Below are 19,930 nucleotides of genomic sequence, written 5' to 3' on the forward strand. Positions count from 1 at the left end.
GAGTAGTTGGGTGGGAGGGCTTTGTACCCTCTGTCAGTCTCCTCCACCCTAAAGCCACGTCTGCCACGCTGGGGCTGGCCAGCCACGGGGCTGCAGGGCCCTGCAATTTTCTCAGATGACTTTGGTGGTTTCCTGTGCAGAGTGGTGTGAAGGGCCCTTTCATCGTTCATCGCCCTCCTCTCTCCACTCTCCTTCGCAGGATCCTGCCAGCCCCTCCTGCTGGCCTCGGGTTCTGCTCACCTGCCCTCCCCACTCTGGGGAGCTTGGCCTGCCAGGCTGCGGAGCCTCAGGGCTTCAGTCAGCGTCTCTGGGATCCCAGGACCTCGTCCTCCCAGCCTGGCGTGAGGGGCCGAGTCCTCCCATCCCCCAGCTGAGCCTGGGCGGGACTTGGGTACCCCCACTTCCCACTGCTCCTTCCAGCCTGCCCTCTCTCCACGGTGCTGGAGGTGAAAGAGTTAATCACATCTGTGGCGGCTCCTTCCAGGACTCCTCCAAGATATATATTTAGCAGGCGGGGCGGGGTGGGGCGGGAGAGGCGTGCCAAGATGCCCTGGCACCGCAGCCCCTGCCTTACCACACCGCTCTTCGGAGGGAGGGGCAGGCAGGCAGTGCCACAAGAGCCAGGTAGGATGGAGGAAGGGACCCATCTAGATGGAGGGAAGGGGCAGGTACGGGAGTTGGCTTTAAGTGGCTTTAACCACAGCCTAGGGAAGGCTGCGGTCTCAGAGAGGACTTTGAGGCCCTGTGTGTGGGGTTGGGGGAGGAGCTTGCTCTGTATCCATGAAAGAAGGGCCCAATGACTCTGTCTCCCAGGGATGTAGAAGGATTGTGAAAAAGGGCTGGAAACAGCTTAACGGTGAAGGTGATGGGGCAGGGCTGGCTAGAAGAGCTTCTACCACCTATTGAAATGGCTGGGACCCCTGACCAGGGAGCACCGTGGGAGCATAGCCCTGGCCAGTCCAGGTGACCACCCTCTCAGAGCTGTGCTTTCATTCTGGGACAGCAGCTCTGGTGTGGCCAGTGGAGACAAGGGCAGACAGGTTTTTCTACGTCCTCCTTAGAGATTATTTCCAAGGACTCTGCCCTCGGGGAGAGCAATGTATTCAGTAGGTAACCACTAGGCGGGACTGGTTGCTAAGGGCTGTATTTTGACTCTTAAGTGGGGAAACCTGTGATTCACCTTATTCCAATTCCTCCAAGTACCTGGGACCTCTGGAGGTTCAGTTCACAAGGAAGATGTTTGGTTTGCTCGCTTGCTTTTTTAACAGGAGTGTCTGTACCCTTCCCTAGGTCCCAAGAATAACTCTGCAGATCTTGGCTTCCCAGCCTCAGGATTGTCCCCAGGGACCAGGACAAAGGGCTTGGTCCTATTGGCTTGTCTCCATGGCCCCTCCCTTCTTCTTCTTCCCAGGTGAATGGATCAGCTCAGTTAGACCCAAGAGAGCCTCATGCTTGTCCTAGACCTCATTTTCCCGACCCAGTGGCATTCCAGCCACACCTGCTGAGGCCTTGGGTACCTGCGCATCAGAGTAGCAGCTCCTCCAGCTGGCAGAGAAAGACTTGATTTGCCACAGTTAGCAGCAGCCCACTGTGGAAGCAATCCAGGGTTCGCTCGCCACCCAGCCATGCCAGCTGATGCTGTTTTGATTCCCCTAACCAGGAGCCGTCACTTTTCTAGAACTTTCTGTGTCATGAACCCTCAGGGAGGCAGCTAATGCAACCCTTTCCCAAAGGGCCCTCTCCTAATACCTGCAAATTATAAGGACACTATTTGACTTGATATTATTTCTGGAGGAAAATAAAAGTCAATAAAGGCACATAAACTGCTCTGTGATTTGAGGCAAAATGAATACAAAAGCCAGGCCCTTCTGCCACACCCACTCACCACGTGATCTTAAGAGAGTCCTTTCTAATCTCAGAGTCTCAGTTATCTTGCCTGTAAAATGTGGAGGTTGAGCTACATTAAATCTATGGTCACTTCTCTTACCCAGCTTCGTCCAGGCACGGTGGTTCACGCCTGTAATCCCAGCACTTTGGGAGGCCTAGGCAAGCGGATCACTCAAGGTCAGGAGTTCAAGACCAGCCAGGTCAACATGGTGAAGCGCCATCTCTACTAAAAATACAAAAATTAGCTGGGCGTGGTGGCGGGTGCCTGTAAGGGCAGGCGCTGAGGTGGGAGAATCGCTTGAACCCGTGAGGCAGAGGTTGCAGTGAGCCCCGATCTCGCCACTGCACTCCAGCCTGGGTGACAGAGGGAGACTCCGTCTTTAAAAAATAAATAAATAAAATAAAATAAATGTTACCAAACTTACAATTCCCCGTGAAGCACCTAAGCCTTAGTTCAGAGTAGAAGCGGGAGAAACAGAGCTCACTGATGGGAGGCACCTGACAGAATAGACAGCCTGTGAGCATCTCCATGTGCCAGGCACTGGGCTCTGTGTTTTTTTGTCTGTTTTTCTTTATTTAGAGATGAGGTCTCACTATATTGCCCAGGCTAGTCTTGAACTCCTGGCCCCAAGCAATCCTTCGGCTTCTGCCCCAAAAAGTGCTGGGATTACAGGCATAGGCCACCACACCCACCTCCCAGGCTCACTTTCTTTCTTTCTTTCTTTCTTTTTTTTTTTTGGAGATGGAGTTTTGCTCTTGTCACCCAAGTTGGAGTGCAATGGCATGATCTCGGCTCACTGCAACCTCCGCCTCCTGGGTTTAAGCAATTCTCCTGCCTCAGCCTCCCAAGTAGCTGGAATTACAGGTGCCCACCACCACGACTGGCTAATTTTTGTATTTTTAGTAGAGACGGGGTTTCACCACGTTGGCCAGGCTGGTCTCGGACTCCTGACCTCAGGTGATCCACCCGCCTTGGCCTCCCAAAGTGCTGGGATTACAGGCGTGAGCCAGCACACCCCGCCAGGCCTAGTTTCTTATATGCACTGTCTCATTCCATTCTCACAATAACCCTACGAGGCAGGAATTCTTGTTATTTCCATTTTATACGTGGACATACTGAGGGCCAGAGAGTTTAAGCAATTTGACCAAAGAACACTAGTTAGTGGGGAAAACAGGATTTTAATCGGCCGGTTGCTCTCTGCCTTCTGTACATCTCACCATTGTGTGCAAGGCATAGGGAGATGCTAGAGTTAGCAGAGCCTGGATCTAGAAGGCAGGTTCAAGGTGAAGTCAGTCAGTCTTTTGTGTGTCTGAGCACACAGGAGCACATACCCCTTAACTCTAATGCTGGGAGTTAGATAAAAACGATGAGTAGTTTGGTGTGGCCGGGACCTAGTGGGTAGAAAGGGGGTGATGGAAGATAACGTTGGAATGATGGGCTGGTACTGACACTGAAGGTCTTCATACAGCACACTGAGCTCCTGATGGTTCTTAAGGGTATGCTCTAGAAAGATCATGCTGGTGGTATTGGGGAGGATGAACTGAAACATCAGGAGGCCGGAGACCCCTTAGGAGGCCAGAGGGATAGCCCAGGCGAGAGACAGGGAGGCCAGGGAGCAGCTGGAGGGGTACCAGAAGCCTCTGCAGGGTACACTGGGTTTGGAGGAGACCTGGGGGCAGAGGGAGGGAATGCTCACACCCTCTGTGGTCCCTGGAACACTTCTAGCAAGAAGGAGGATTGTGCAAGAGGCTTAGAGAGAGAAGCAGCAGCGCTCCACTCTGTCATGACATAATCCCCTAGGAGATTTGAGAATGGGGGCTTCAGCTACCCCTCCCCGTGAGCATCCTGTGTCCATGGGGGCTTAGCCCTGGGTCCAGGGTTTCAGAGATATCCCTCTGGGCTCTGGACATGTACCCAGAGGTGGTCGGAAGGGAAGGGTGATTGAGATGGACAGAGAGGCACTGCCCTGGCCGGCCTGGTAGCCTGGCCCCACCCTCTGAGGCTCTTCTTGCTTGGCCCCCCCTTGCCCCACTTCTTTCTTTCTTTTTTTTTTTTTTTTTAAGACAGAATCTTGCTCTGTCTCCCAGACTGGAGTGCAGTGGCACAATCTCGGCTCACTGCAACCTCTGCTTCCTGGGTTCAAGCAATTCTCCTGCCTCAGCCTCCACGTAGCTGGGACTACAGGCGCCCACCACCACGCCCAGCTAATTTTTGTATTTTTAGTAGAGACAGGGTTTCGCCATGTTGGCCAGGCTGGTCTCAAACTCCTGACCTCTGGTGATCCTCCCACCCTGGCCTCCCAAAGTGCTGGGATTACAGGCGTGAGCCACTGCACCTGGCCTATTTATTTATTTATTTATTTGAGGCTGAGTCTCGCTCTGTCGCCCAGGCTGGAGTGCTGTGGAGTGCTCCCTGCAACCTCCGCCTCCTGGGTTCAAGTGAATCTCCTGCCTCAGTCTCCCGAGTAGCTGGGACTACAGGTGCCCACCACCACACCTGGCTAATTTTTTCTATTTTTAGTAAAGATGGGATTTCACCATGTTAGCCAGGCTGGTCTCGAACTCCTGACCTCAAGTGATCTGCCCGCCTCGGCCTCTCAAAGTGCTAGAATTACAAGCATGAGCCACCGTGCCCGGACTCCCTTTGCCCTTCTTCTGATGCCAAGGGGCGCAGGGTCCTGTCCTTACAGGGCTCGAGTGGCTGCATGTGAGGAGGCTGCCCCAAACCAGTGTCCACGCCAGAGATCGGCTCAGTGGCCTGGAGGAAGCTCCCACGGTGATGTGGAGTCTCCAGCTGCTCTCCTGCCCGTGGACTTTCCACCTCATATTTCTGGAGTTCTGGACTCTCACCAGCTCTTCCACACTCCCTCACTCCTCTACTCCAACGTGGAAATAAACAGAGAACATGAATGAGAAGGCGCAAAGGCCATGATTCAGGGCTTGCTGCGTAACAAGGGGGCAGCCACCACCACCTGTGTTTGAGAGGGACTCAAAGGCGGGCGGGGTAGGGAAGCTTTCGGGTGGCGTAAGCCAAAAAGTATCTGTGACAGAACTCGATCGATTTAGAGGATTATTTGCCAAGGTCGAGGACGCGCCAGAGGAAGAGAAACACAAGTTGCAGTAGGATCTGTGGCCTGTGCTTTTTCCCAGGAGATTTGAGGACTTCAACATTTAAAGAGGGGGCTGGCCGCGGTGGCTCATGCCTATAATCCCAGCACTTTGGGAGGCTGAGGCAGGAGGATCACCTGAGGTCAGGAGTTTGAGAACCGGCTGGCCAACATGACGAAACTCCGTCTCTACTAAAAATACAAAAATTAGCTAGGCGTGGTGGCAGGCACCTGTAATCCCAGCTACTTGGGAGGCTGAGGCAGGAGAATCTCTTGAATCCAGGAGGCAGAGGTTGCAGTTAGCCGAGATCACGACACTGCACTCCAGCCCGGGCGACAAGAGCAAGACTCCGTCTCAAAAAAAAAAAAAAAAATTTAAAGAGGGAAGAGCAGGAAGGAAGGGAAGGAAGAAAGGACAAAGGGAGGGAGAGCAGGCAGCAGGGGAAGGAAAAGGAAAAGGGAGGGAGAGCAGGCAATGAGGGAAGTGGTTATGTTCCTGTGAGGCTTTGATTAGTACTCATTGAATCCACATTTTACACATGAAAAGAGGTGTGCTTAATAAATATATGTTTTATGTAAGATAAAGTAAGCATGTGAGATGACAGCTGTCTATTTGGGAACAAAAGGAAGGTAGGTTTTTTGTTTGTTTTTGTGTGACTCAGCCAGGCATGGGGGCTCCCACCTGTTATCCCAGCACTTTGGGAGGCCGAGGCAGGGGGCTCACTTGAGCCTAAGAGCTCAAGACCAGCCTGGGCAACATGGCAAAACCCCATCCCTACAAAAAATACAAAAAATTAGCAGAGTGTGGTGGCATGCACCTGTAGTCCTACCTACTTGGGAGGCTTGAGGTGGGAGGATCACCTGAGCCGGGAGGTCAAGGATGCAGTGAGCTGTGATCGTGCCTCTGAATGCCAGCCTGGGTGAGAATGAGACCCTGAAAAAAAAAAAAAAGAAGAAGAAGAAGGAGAAGAAAGAAAAAAGAGAGAGAAGAAAGGAAAGAAAGAGAGAAAGAAAGAAAGGAAGAAAGAAGAAAAAGAAAGAAAGAAAGAAAGAAAAGAACAGAAAAAAAGGAAGAAGGAAAGGAGGGGAGGGGAGGGGGAAAGGAAAGGGAAGCTTCAGGTTTACCTTGATGGAGGCTGTGGGCCTAGGAAGCTGGAAGCAGCTCACTAGAAGAGGACAGGGCATCCTATGGGATTGGTTAGAGGGGCATATTTGGCTTTACTTTTTTTTTTTTTTTTGAGACAGTGTCTCACTCTGTTGCCCAGGCTGGAGTGCAGTGGTGCCATCTGGGCTCGCTGCAGCCTCAACTTCATGGGCTCAAGCAATCCTCCCACCTCGGCCTCCCAGGTAGCTGGGACTACAGGCGTGTGCCACCACACCTGGCTAATTTTTATATTTTTTGTAGAGATGGGGTCTCACTACGTTGCCCAGGCTGGTCTCAAATTCCTGGGCTCAAGAGATCCACCCGCATTAGCCTCCCAAAGTGCTGGGATCATAGGTGTGAGCCCCTGCATCCAGCCCGTATTTGGCTTTTTCTTGGAAATGAGGATAAATTGGAAGCGGGGATGAGAATTAGGGAAACTGTCAATTACAAATCAAGTCCTGGCCAAGTGGAGTCAATTGGTTGACTTCTTGGACCAGTCATTAGAACTGATCGCCTGACTTCCGCAAGTATGACTTGTAGCTAGCAGACAGCAGGCTGGCTTCCTGGGCTGGTCGTTGTAGAGGATGGCGGGGCTTCCTGGGCTGGTTGCTGCAGATTGTGGGTCAGAGATCTATTTTTATGTCTGGTCTGGCCGCTGGCCATTTGTAGAGTCAGTCTCTCACCAGCAATCTGTGATTATCATCCTAGTTTTTCAGACAAGTAAACCGGGAATCAGAAAAGTGAGCTGACGTAGCTAAGGTCACAGAACTAGTAAGTTTCAGAACCTGGACAGGAATCTGCCGGTCTCAGCCTTCCGCAGGCAAAGTTCACAGCTGACTCATTTTTGCCTCCTTGTCTCCCACTCTTAATTACCCCAGTACTTTGGGCATGTTCTCAATAAGTATTTATTGAATGAATGAATACAAATTTTTATGACGTCAGTGAGGAAACCAGAGAGGAAAGCCAGAAGAGAGTGAGGGGTCTTCGCTGAGGAGGCCCCTGTAATGAGAACGACGCCGCTGGGTTCTCTTGGCCACCTCTTCTCTGGCATCCTGCAAGAATCCCAGGTCCTTGGTTGGAGCCTGGAACCACTGGCTGAGAGACTTGTGGGTCTGGGCCAGCTTGGCCAGGAGGGACCTGGCGTTGGTTTGGAAGGGTGAGAGTTCGGGGAGCCTGCACCCCACGGGGTTACGTTGTTATAATTAACATACTGGGGACGGCTGTCGGATCTCACTGAGAGGAGGGGCAGTCAATGGTGGGGAAGGGCACTTCCTCCCAGGAGCCGCCTGGGGATCCAACCAGGTGGGGAGGGTCAGGAGCCTCAGGCACTATGAAAGGCAGAATTCTAAGCCCGCCCCATGGACTCCATCCCTGTCCCCAGAGTTACTCCCTTGACCATATTGTAGGGCTACACAGTGAAAGGGATTTATGGTGTAAGAACGGTACCCCAGGGAAACAGCGGTGGCTGGGGAGGTCAGGTGGACCTGGGGGGCCAGGTGTCCAGGCTGCCTGTCCCACCATGTCCCGGACTGGCCTCATGGCCCTAGGCCCCTCCCTAAGCCCCAGTTTCTACATCTGCGAAGTGAGGCGCTGGCCCAAGTAATCTAACCCTACCTATTGTGATCAAGATTCTTTTGAGCCCCAGGGAGGCCAGGATTAAGGCCGGCTCCCCTGGGTTCCGGCCGATCAGGGGAGTGTGGGTGGTTTCTCGGGCCTGTGGAAGGAAAGAAGCCGAAGAAATCACTCTTGAAAAGCGGCCGCCATACGAGCGGGCTGGCTGGGTGATCCCTGTGGCATCCTGGTCCCTCTCCCTCCTGCCTCAGTTCCTCTATGACCTCAAGATGGAAGAGCCACACCTACAAAGAAAAAAAGACTATCTGTGAGAAACAGGTGTGCGTGTTGATTTTTCCAAGGGCTTGGCTCAGCTTTGGGCTGAAAATCCCCAGGCCATCCACAAGGGGTGTGGTCACAACCCAATAAAGACTTCAGTCTCAGAGCCTGGGACCATCCCATCAACCACAAAATATTATACAGGAGGAGCATGAGTCAGGGAGGGGAGGTGGCCCCTCACGCCCCCACCTCAGTAGGTGGCCCTTCTGACTCTGCGCTGCTGCTGCAGGAGATGGCAACACGAGGGTCTCCGCATGCAGCCTGCAGGCGTCTCAGCTTCATGTCCTCAGCCTCCTCTCTTCCTTCTTTTCTCCAGAAAGGAGGCCAGCAGAAGGCTCGGGCCCTGAAAGCTAAAGGGAAAGGAATGCAACCTGGGCTGGGCAGGAGCAGAAGGAGAGAGGAAAACAGTAGAGGGTTTTTTTGTTTTGTTTTGTTTTGTTTTGTTTTGTTTTGTTTTGTTTTGTTTGAAACGGAGTCTCGCACTGTCACCCAGGCTGGAGTGCAATGGCGCGACGTGATCTCGGCTCACTGCAACCTCCTCTTCCCAGGTTCAAGCGATTCTCCTGCCTCAGCCTCCCAAGTAGCTGGAATTACAGGCACCTGCCACCACCCCTGGCTAATTTTTTGTATTTTTAGTAGAGAAGGAGTTTCACTGTGTTGTCCAGGCTGGTCTCAAACACCTGACCTCGTGGTCCACCCGCCTCGGCCTCCCAAAGTGCTGGGATTACAGGCATGAGCCACCGCACCCAGCCAACAGTAGAGGTTTGAAGATGTGAAGATGGAGTCCCTGGGAGAAAGGGGGGCCTTAGTGGTTTAGAAGCCAGAAGGTTTAGAGGAAATGGGATGAAAACATGCAAAAACGAAGGAGTTGCGAGACAAAATGCTTCCCTGACAGAGCTGCTTGGTTGGTAACAACTCAAATTTGGCAAAAGGCACCTTGGTTTCATCCTAGCATCCACAGTGCTTATGGTCCTTACTGGGAGGAGAGGGAGCCAGGTCCAGAACCCGCTGTTGCCTCTCTGAGGTTCTAGCAGCAGTTCCCAGGCTCTCTCCTCCAGGCTCTGGTCAATCGGATACCTTCCTTTGGCTTCGAAAGGGCAGACACATCCAGCCACACCAGTCTCACTGCCCTTGCTGTGCTAAATCCTGTCCAGCTGACACCACAGTTTCTGGGCCCCACGGAATCTTGGCTCCCCGGGCTCTCTGACCACTCACACCCCTTGTTCCTGCAGACAGTCCTGCCATGCCTCTTGCTATCCCAGAGGGAAGGAAAGGCCACAAGACCAAGTAGATGACTTTGCATGGGAGTTTCGAATTAAGTTGTTCGACTGCAAAGAGGAGGGCCCTTTTCAAATCTTCCAGGACCTGAAACTCGACAAGGAAGGGGAATGCTAAGGTTGAGTCTGAGATATCAGCTCATGAGCCAGAAGGAGAAGGGAGCTGCGCAAATGGTTGTTCTGCTCAGTGGGGCCCCAGGGCGAGGCCCTGCAGCTAAGAAAATGCTTTTGGTGGTTTTCGCGCAGGTGCCTACCTTCTTGTGTAACTGTAGGGGAGAGGGGCATGGGTGAGGGGAGAGGAGGCTCCCGCTTGGCCTTGCTACAAATAATAGCATTGAAGGGAGCTAGAAGCACGTTAAGCAAAGCCCTGGAAACGCATTAAGGGCAGACCCTCAAGGAATCTGGATGCCCACAGCCAGGCAAGAGGCCAGGTTGAGAGATGGTTGTGGGATGCCCCGTGAGCAGGGTCCTCCCCCTCCTCTTTCCCCTGCCCTACCCTGCCCAATATCAGGCTATCTGCAGGGGACAGGCCAGGAGCTGCCTCTCTGGGCTGGGCACCATCTGGGTGGCCAGGAGGTGGGCCCGGGAATGCCCAGGAAGAGCCAAGTCCTGAAGTCACTGTGCCCAGGCCTGCCCTTCCCTAAGAGGGGGTATGGGGGGAGTGGGGAGGCAAGCAGGTGGGAGATTGGAGAACTCCAAGGCTGTCTTCAGGGCATGAGACCAGAGTTTGAGGGTGGGGGAGTATCAGGGAGGCAGGTTGGGGCCATTAGTGGGTGAGATCCCTGGTAGTGGGACCAGGCAGGCTGTATTTATCCCGTCCTTCCTTCCTTCCTTCCTTTCTCTTTCTCTCTCTTTCTCTCCCCCTTCCTTACCTCCTTCCTTCCTTTCTTTCTTCCTTCCTTCTTGCCTTCCCTTCTTTTACTTTTTCCTTCCCTTCTTCTTTCTTTCCTTCTCTCTTCCTTCCTTCATTCCTTCCTTTCTTTGTTTCTTTCTTTCTCTCCTTCCTTCATCTCTCTTCTCTTATTTTCTTCCTCCTTCCCTTTTCTTTCTCTCTTTCTCTCTTCCTTTCCTTCTCTATTCCTTCCTTCCTTCCTTCCTTCCTTTCTCTTTCTCTCTTCCTCTCCCCTTCCTTACCTCCTTCCTTCCTTCCTCTCTCTCTTTCTTCCTTCTTTCCTTCCCTTCTTTTTCTTTTTCCTTCCCTTCTTCTTTCTTTCTTTCCTTCCCTTCTTTTTCTTTTTCCTTTCTTTCTTTCTTTCCTTCTCTCTTCCTTCCTTAATTCCTTTCTTTCTTTGTTTCTTTCTTTCTCTCCTTCCTTCCTTTCTCTCTCTCCTCTCATTTTCTTCCTTCCTTCCTCTTTCTTTCTTTCTTTCTCTTCCTTTCCTTCTCTCTTCCTTCCTTCTTTCATTCCTTTCTTTCTCCCCTTCCTTCCTTCCTTCCTTCCTTTCTTCTCTCCTTATTTTCTTCCTTCCTCTTTCTTTCTCTTCCTTTCTTTCTGTTTTTATTTTTATTTTTATTTTTTGAGCTAGGGTCTCACTTTGTCACCCAGGCTGGATGGAGCGCAGTGACACGACCACAGCTCACTGCAGCCTCCACATCCCACCTCAGCCTCCTGAATAGCTAGGACTCCAGGCACACGCCCCCGCACCTGGCGAATTTTTAAATTTTGTTAGCAACTTGGGGTCTCACTATGTTGCCCAGGCTGGCCTCGAACTCTTGGGCTCCCAAAGTGCTGGGATTCCAGGTGAGAGACACCACACTGGCCACCAGGCTGTATTTCTGTTGGGTTCAGAGTGCTCCGCACAGTCTTGAGCCCCTCTTCAGGATGTACGGTCTCCATGGGGCTCTGAGGGTGTTCGATGAAATGTACAGGAAGCCATTGGCTTGGGCTGAGCTCCTGCACGAGGCCCAGCAGACCAAACCGAAATGGAATCATTCATGCTGAAGTTCTGCGTCACCCAGCTGACACTAAGTTGTTTATCTGACATTCTGAGACATCAGGAGAGTGAGGGATAATAGCCAGATCCCCAAACAGGCCAGTTTTAGCCAGCATGATAAGGAAGTCCCCTCTGCTTTAATCTTTCAAGGAAAATAACTTTGAAATCTGATGTTTGTTCTGTTTCTGCTTTCAAAGCCAACCTCTACTGCTCAGCTCAATCTTAACACTCATTCTATAGTGAAAGATGAGGTATTGCCCAATTCTAGAATCCAAGTAAAAGCCAATTAAAATCTTTAAATTTGCTGTAATTTTGTCTTTTGACAAGAGAAAGGAGCTTTCAGGGGGAGGGGCCATTTCCTCTCTGTCTCTAGATCTCCTGTGAATATGGGAAGAGCTGGGACCAGGCCCAGCGATTACCTCACCATGGTTGGGTGCAACCAAGTGGGGCAACTCTTTGGCCAGAAAGCAAAAGTCTTTTTAGCTTCAATGTAGGCCATTCTGGGTCCCAGACCCACAGCTTCGGACATTATGGGAATCAGAATTCTTGGATGGCTTCACAATCTCTGTCCCTGGGTGTGTTACTCCCTTGATGATATTATATTATATGGCAGAAGGGATCTGCAGTGTAATTACCGTTACCAATCAGTTGATCTCCAAGTAGGTCAGTTATCTGAGTGGGCTGGATCTAATCCCACGAGCTTATTAAAAGCAGAGAGTTTCTCCAATAGCAGAAGGGAAGTCAGAGAGGTTCTAAGCACAAGAAGAATGGGAGGCACGTTCACTGGCTTTAAAGATGCAGGAAGCATTACACGGAAAGGACTTGTGAACAGTCCCTAGGAGCTCAGAGAGACCCCCAGCCAACGGCCAGCAAGAAAACAGGAACCTCAGTCCTGCAACCACAAGGAAGTGGGTTCTGTCAACAACCTAAGTGAACCTGGAAGACGATTCCTCCCTATAGCCTCTGGATGAGAGCCCAGGCTGACCAACACCTTGATTTTGGCTTCCTGACATCCTAAGCAGAGACCCAGTGAAGCCTGCCCCAGATGTCTAACCTACAGAACCGTGAGCAAATAAATGGCTGCTAAATTTGTGGCAATTTGTTATGCAGAAATAATACCTAATACAGGTGCCTGCACAGTGAAGGTTCCAGGGCATGGATGTTGATCCCAGGGGAGGAGGCAAATGAGGCCTTCTGATTTCTCCCACAGCCTTGAAATTGCAGCCTCACCCTGCACTCTGGCTGTGCCCCTCCTCCACAGAGAACCGTCCACATCTTTGCTCGCACAGCTTCTGCCAGAGGCCCAAGCTTCTGCGCTCAGGCTGGGAAGTTTGGGCATGAACTATGTACAGATAAACCAATTGCAGGTGAATCGCACAGCTTCTTATTATCATTATCCAGGTTTCTTATTAGTTTTCTTCTCTGTTAATTTGCCCCTGTATTTCTGCCCAGTTCTGATGCTGTTGGATCTTCCAATCCTTGGCAAAAGGAAAATCCTTTCTAGCAAGTTACTCAGGCAGGACTCCCTAATTAAAGACCCAGAGTGGCCAGGCGCGGTGGCTAGTGCGTGTAATCCCAGCATTTTGGGATGCCAAGGCGGGTGGATAGCTTGAGCCTAGGAGTTTGAGACCAACCTGGGCAACATAGGGAGACCCTGTCTCTACAAAATATAAAAATAAATTAGCTGGTCCTGGTGGCATGCACCTGTAATCCCAGCTCTTGGGAGGCTGAGGTGGAAGGGTTGCTTGAGCACAAGAAGTTGAGGCTACAGTGCACTATGATCATGCCACTGCACTCCCGCCTAGGTGACAGAGTGAGACCCTGTCTCAAAAACAAAAACTCAAAATGACTTGCTCTCTCTCCTGGTCTTGTGACCTAAATGGCTTGATTTAGGATGTGTGGCAGAGATGGTTAGCTGTTTACCAAAATCTGCACACCCCTTTCATAGCACAGTATTGTCACTAAGAGCAGAGACTACATTTCCCAGCTGCCTTTGCAACTGGGTGTGTCCACGTGACAAATTCCTACCAGTAGAATGTGAGCAGAAAAGCTGCGCAGACCCTCTGAGCCAAGGCATCAGAAGCAGGTGTGCTTCCTCCATCACTTCCCTCCTCTTTGCCAGCTGGATATAGGTACCAATGAGACCCTGGGGAAGGGGAAAGCCCTGAGATGGAAAGAGCCTGGGTCCCTGAATCACCACGTGGAGGAAAGCCACTGACCAATCAGGAACGCTCGTCTTGGTCTGTTATGTGAGTAAGAAATATATTCCTAAGGTATTTGAGCTATTATACATTTGGGAGTCTATCTGTGACTGCTTTTTAGCTTACCCTTCATAATACACATCCCTCTTTGGCCCCCAGTGTAAATCAAGTTGCACAAGGTACTGACTAAACTCCCAGGATGAAAACCTTCAAATATCCCTGTACCTCACTTTCCTCGGCTGGCTCCCATCCCTGTCTTGGTTCACACTGCTTGCTCCAAAGTCTGGCTGACTCAGCTGGCCTGGGCCATCATCCATCTGCTGTCAAAGAGTGCCTGGCTCACAGCAAAAAGAACATTTATTCCCCCAAAACATAGGGTTCTTTTTTTCAGCAAAGGTGGTGCAGCAATATTTTTGGAGAAGCAGACTGCGAGTCAGCACATGCTCCCGGTTCCCTTGGGACACAGTCGGGGAGCTCATGTCTTCAGCCCCAGCTCCCCCAGCAAGAGCCTCCAGTGGTCGGGGGAGAGGAGAGAAGAGCAGAGGAGAGGGGGAGGAAAGCAGAAAGAGGTGACAATTCTCTCAGAAAGCAATTAAGCATTTTGTGGTGGCCCCAGGGACAACCTCAACTTTTTGTGTTTTTCCCCCAGAGAGACTGAAGAACTGGGGGGAGGAGAGCATCCCTAGCTACAGTTATTGAAAACTCTGCTTGGTAATGTGGCATTGAGAGACTCTGAGAAGCTGGCTTCAGGAAGGTGGCCCCACCCTGCCTGCCCACCACCTGGGATGCCACCTGCCACAACGGCGTCGGTCTCCGGTCAGGGCTGGGGTAAAGATCAGCAGTGGCTCATCTTCCCTCTGACACAGCAGCATGGGACACCTGGATGGAACTGAAATGGGGTCCCAGCTACAGCAAACCTCTCTCCCTGTCCACTTCTGAAGTCCAGCTCGGGATTACTGGCCCCAGCAGAGCAGGCAGGGGAGCTTTGACTGTGGATGGTGTTTGAGCCTAGACTAGGCCCCAGGGTCTTCAATGAAGCTCACAGATGGAAAAGCCCAGCAACCAGGGGTCAGAGGCCCTGGAAGTTAGAAAATTACAAGTCCCCATCCTTCAGGGAGCTCCAGGATGACTCTGCCTCAGCAATTTCCAGTGCAAATTTACTTTTTGTTTGAGTCAGGAAATAACAGGCTGCAGACTCCCCAGGGGCCCAGGAATCCAGCCACCGGCTTCTCCTGGCTTCTCTCATCCTTTCGTGAGCAAGACTCAGCCAGACGTACAGGGTGGCCCCGAGCTTAAATTACAACCACCTGACCAGAGCTGCCCCGCAGATGCCCAGACCCTGCTTAGAGAGGGTCCCTGTGGAGAGAGGGGCTTCTCCAGGCCTCTGGCTGGTCGCATGCGTGGCCTGAATTCTCCATTCCCAGGCAAGAGGCTGTCTCTACTTCCCACCCTAGGCAGCTCTTAGCACTAACCCTGAAGTGACGATGAGCCACGGAGCCAGTGTGGAAGCTACACAGTGCGTCTCACGTGACTTCCAGTGAGAGCTGTTCCCAAGTTTACCATCCCTCGGCGGTGGCTCACCACCCTCTCTTCCCAAAGTCCTCTCAATAGCTTAAGTCTCTTCCCTCCGCTCAGCCTCATTCCTCTCATTTTGTCACTTAGAGCTTAGGGCTTTGCTCATTGCTTTCTTCCAAATCTTCCTTCTTGCAGTCTAGCTGGGTCCTTTCATGCCTAGTTTACAAAGATGTCTGGCCTGATCCCTATCTGCCAGCCCCTATCCCTCCCAGGGGGACCAGGAAGCCTGGATTTGACAGGTGCAACGCACAGGTGCCGGGCGCCCACTGGGAGTGCAGGAGGCCAAGGTCTTCCCAGGACTGGCAGCTCAGATGGCCCAGGCAGAAATAACCTGAGCCTGCTGCCCTTTCCTTCTTGGGAGTGACTCAGCGAGAAGCCGGAAGATAGAAACACAAATCTGGTCCTGGATCTTGCAGAGCCAATCACAGGCAAGGCCACAGCCTTAAGGCTGTCTACGGAGAGGACCTGGAGCCAGCCACAGGGCTGGACGCTGAAAAGACGCTCAACCTCATTTAGCAGGAGACAAGCGCAAATGAAAACTATACCCAGACCCCATTTTCCACAGAGCAGATTGGCAGAGATGCAAGCTTTCAGGACACACTCACTTGGCAAGAAGCGGAGGCCACTCTCCCGCTTTGCTAGCAGGCTGTAAAATGATACAATCTCCTCGGAAGGCAAGTTGGCAATATCTATCTACTAAGTGCACAAATTCTTTGACCCAGCAATTCTACTTGTACAAACGGAACACCTAGCTATATGTGCACATTTATGACATGACCCAGGTGGCATTGTTTGTAATAATGACAAAGGACTGGAGGCTCCTACATAGGTGACTGGTTCCACACTTGCGGTGTCCCCATGCGATGGATCACAGTAGGCAGAACAGATAATTGGAACCACTGATGGATGAATATGGAACCGTGTCCTAGATACATTGGAAAGAGGAAAAACAAAACAAAAGAAATTGAGGAGCAGAACGGGCTGTGGGGCTGGCTGGTTTCAATTCTCGATGAATGGATGAAATGGCACACTCCCATTTGGGTAAAGGAGGGTAACAGAGAAGCAATGTCTATGCTGGTCTAATGTGTGTGCTAAGGAATATCTCCGGATGGATACCCCAGATTGGTTTCATTAGCTATACAGAGGCAAGCATATACCTTTTTATAACTTGAGCATTTTAAAATATGTTAGCTGGGCCGGGTGGCACGTGCCTGTAGTCCCAGCTACTTGGAAGACTGAGGCAGAAGAATCACTCGAAGCCTGGAGTTCAAGTCTACAGTGAGCCATGATGGGGTCTATGAATAGCCACTGCATTCCAGCCTAGGCAACACAGTGAGACCCTCATCTCTAAAAACAATAAAAACTCAAAAATATTTTTTTGAACTAGGCAAACATGTTACTTATTTTTAAAAAATAAACAGTTTAAAAGGTGAGGCCAGGCATGGTGGCACACGCTTGTAATCCCAGCACTTTGGGAGGCCGAGGCAAGCAGATCATGAGGTCAAGAGATCGAGACCATCCTGGCCAACACGGTAAAACCCCGTATCTACTAAAAATACAAAAATTAGCTGGGCATGGTGGCGCTTGTCTGTAGTCCCAGCTACTTGGGAGGCTGAGGCAGGAGAATCGCTTGAACCCGGGAGGTGGAGGTTGCAGTGAGCCGAGATCCCGCCACCGCACTCCAGCCTGGCAACAGGGTGAGGCTCTGTCTCAAAAAAAAAAAAAAAAAAGTGGTGAGCCCCAGCTCGGTAATGGAATAAAATGACACCAGTACTTGAGAGGCAAGCAAGTTCCAGGATAGAACGAGGTGGTGGAGGGAAGCGATCATTCCATTTTACATTCATATTTTGCAAACAGTTTCTCCTTTTCTGTTGCTGCTTTCAATCCAGAGGCAGTCCTTTCTTTTCAGATGAAGAATGGAGGCTCAGAGAGGGGAGGTGACTTTGTGGAAGTCACACAGCAAGTGGCTGAGCCAAGACTCACAACCAGGTATTTTTGTTTTGTTTTGTTTTGTTTTTTGAGATGGAGTTTTGCTTCTGTTGCCCAGGCTGGAGTGCAGTGGCACGATCTCAGCTAACTGCAACCCCCACCTCCTGGATTCAAGCGATTCTCCTGCCTCAGTCTCCCGAATAGCTAGGATTACAGGCACCCGTCACCACATCTGGCTAATTTTTGTAGTTTTAGTAGAGACGGGGTTTCACCATGTTGGCCAGGCTGATCTCGAACTCCTGACCTCAGGTGACCCACCTGCCTCGGCCTTCCAAAGTGCTGGGATTCCAGGCGTGAGCCACCACACCCAGCCTTGTTTTGTTTTGTTTATGAGACAGGGTTTTCCTTTGTCACCCAGGCTAGAGTGCAGTGGTGCAATCTCAGCTCACTGCAACCTCTGCCGCCAGGATTCAAGCAATCCTCCTGCCTCAGCCTCCCTAGTAGCTGGGACTACAGGTATGCACCACCACACCCGGCTGATTTTTGTATTTTTAATAGAGACAGGGTTTCACCATGTTGGCCAGGCTGGTCTCGAACTCCTGACCTCAGGTGATCCGTCAGCCTCAGCCTCCCAAAGTGCTGGAATTATAGGCATGAGCCACCAGGCCTGGCTGCATCCAGGTTTTCGGGCTCCCCATCACATGCTTTTTTCTACCTCAATCTATAGCAGACAAGACCTGGGGTCTTGGGTCACTGCTATCCCCATTTCCACCTAGAACATGATCTAGACCACGGTACATAGGGGCTCAGGAACCAGCTGTCAGAGAATGGCGTCAGATTCTAGCTCAGCTACATCCTACCTGAGTGACTCTTAGGGGAGTTACTTTTTGGACTGTGCTGTGGTCTGTTTGTGCCCCACCTAAATTCATATGTTGAAACTTACTCTCCAATGTGATGGTATTAAGAGGTGGGGCATTTGGGAGGTGATTAGTGCTCTTATAAAAGAGGCTGGAGTGCCGGGTGTGGTGGCTCATGCCTGTAATCCCAGCACTTTGGGAGGCTGTGACGGGTAGATCACCTGAGATTGGGAGTTCGAGACCAGCCTGACCAACATGGAGAAACCCCGTCTCTACTAAAAATACAAAATTAGCCGGGCATGGTGGTGCATGCTGTAATCCCAACTACTCAGGAGGCTGAGGCGGGAGAATCGCTTGAACTCGGGAGGTGGAGGTTGCAGTGAGCCAAGATCGTGCCATTGCACTCCAGCCTGGACAACAAGATGGAATACTGTTTCAAAAAAAAAAAAAAAAAAAGAGGCTGGAGGGAGCTTGTCCACTTTTGCCCTGTGAAGACACAGCAAGAAGGTGCTATCTTTGAAGCAGAGAGTGAGGCCAGGTGCGGTGGCTTATACTGGTAATCCCAACACTATGGGAGGCTAAGAGGAGAGGATCACTTGAGCCCAGGAGTTTGAGACCAGCCTAGGCAACATGACAAAACCCTGTCTCTACAAAAAATCCCAAAATTAGCCAGATGTGGTGGCACATGCCTCTATTAGGGAGGCTAGGTTGGAGAATTGCTTGAGCCCCAGGAGGTTGAGGCGGTAGTGAGCCGTGATCACACCACTGCACTCCAGCCTGGGGGACAGAGCGAGACCCTGTCTCAAAAAAAAAAAAATTTTTTTTTCCGTTTTCTTAATTCACCTCCCCTTCCTTGTTTCTATTTACTTTTAAATATTAATGTATAGTAAAACTGGCCAGGCACAGTGGTTCACACCTGTAATGCCAGCACTTTGGGAGGCCAAGGAGGGCAGATCATTTGAGGTCAGGAGTTCGAGACCAGCCTGGGCAACATGGTAAAACCCTGTCTCTACTAAAAATACAGAAATTAGCCTAGATGTGGTGGAGGGTGCCTGTAATCCCAGCTACTCAGGAGGCTGAGGCAGAAGAATCACTTGAACCTGAGAGATGGAGGTTGCAGTGGGCCAAGATCGCACCACTGCACTCCAGCCTGGGCCCTGGGTGACAGACAGAGTGAGACACTGTCTCAGAAAATAAAAATATATAAATATAAATAAATAAATGAAATTAACATATAGTAAAGTTGATTTTTGTTGTTGTTGTTGTTTCGATTTGCATAATCACCTTCACAATCAGGATACAGCTAGTTCCATCGCCCCAAGAAACCTCCTCAAGAGTCCCCTTCAGGGAGCCACATTCCTTCCCCACCCCAGCCTCTGCCTAGAAATGGCTAACATGTTCTCTGTAATTTTGTCTTCTTGAGAATGTCATAGAAATGGACTTTTACATGATATAACCTTTTGACTGGCTCTTTTCTTTAGAATAATGCCTTTGAGGTTCATCGCAGGTGTTGTGTATATCAATAGTTCATTTCGTTTAATTATGGGGATACCATAGTTTGTTTATCCATTCATTCATTGAAGGACATTTGGGTTGTTTCCAGTTTTTGGTGATTATGAATAGAGCTGCTATAGATATTTGTGCAAAGGTTTTTGTGTGAACAAAAGTTTTCGTTTCTCTAGGCAGTAATTCTCAACTGGAGGCAATTTCGCCTCCCATGGGACATTTGGCAATGGCTCTGACATTTATGATTGTCAAGGTGAAGTGCTGCTGGTATCTAGCTGGCAGAGATCAGGGATGCTGCTAAACAACCTATAATACATAGGACAGTCCCTACAACAAGGAATGATCTGGCCCAAAATATCAATAGCACTGAGGCTGAGAAACCCTGGTCTTGGGAATACACAGAACTGAAATTGTTGGTCATGTGGTATGATATGGTTTGGCTGTGTCTCCCCACCCAAATCTCATCTTGAATTGTAGTTCCCATAATCCCCATGTGTCATGGGAGGGACCTGGTGGGAAGTAATTGAATCATGGAGGCAGTTAGCCCCATGCTGCTGTTCTCATGATAGTGAGCGTGTTCTTACGAGATCTGATTGTTTTATAAGGGGCTTTCCCCTCCTTCG

General features: G+C 50.7%; 1 long non-coding RNA gene across 1 annotated transcript; it reads left to right on the forward strand.

Annotated features, from left to right (window-relative positions):
- The first annotated feature begins 541 nt into the window (after positions 1–541).
- LOC134808983 (uncharacterized) lies at positions 542–18,972 on the forward strand. Its single transcript, XR_010153377.1, has 4 exons — positions 542–624; positions 13,362–13,488; positions 13,837–14,009; positions 14,090–18,972. It is a non-coding gene; the product is annotated as an uncharacterized LOC134808983 (long non-coding RNA).
- The last annotated feature ends 958 nt before the right edge of the window (positions 18,973–19,930 follow it).

This window comes from Pan troglodytes, chromosome 19 (genome assembly GCF_028858775.2).
Source record: "Pan troglodytes isolate AG18354 chromosome 19, NHGRI_mPanTro3-v2.0_pri, whole genome shotgun sequence".
In the NCBI taxonomy this organism is placed as follows: Eukaryota; Metazoa; Chordata; class Mammalia; order Primates; family Hominidae; genus Pan; species Pan troglodytes.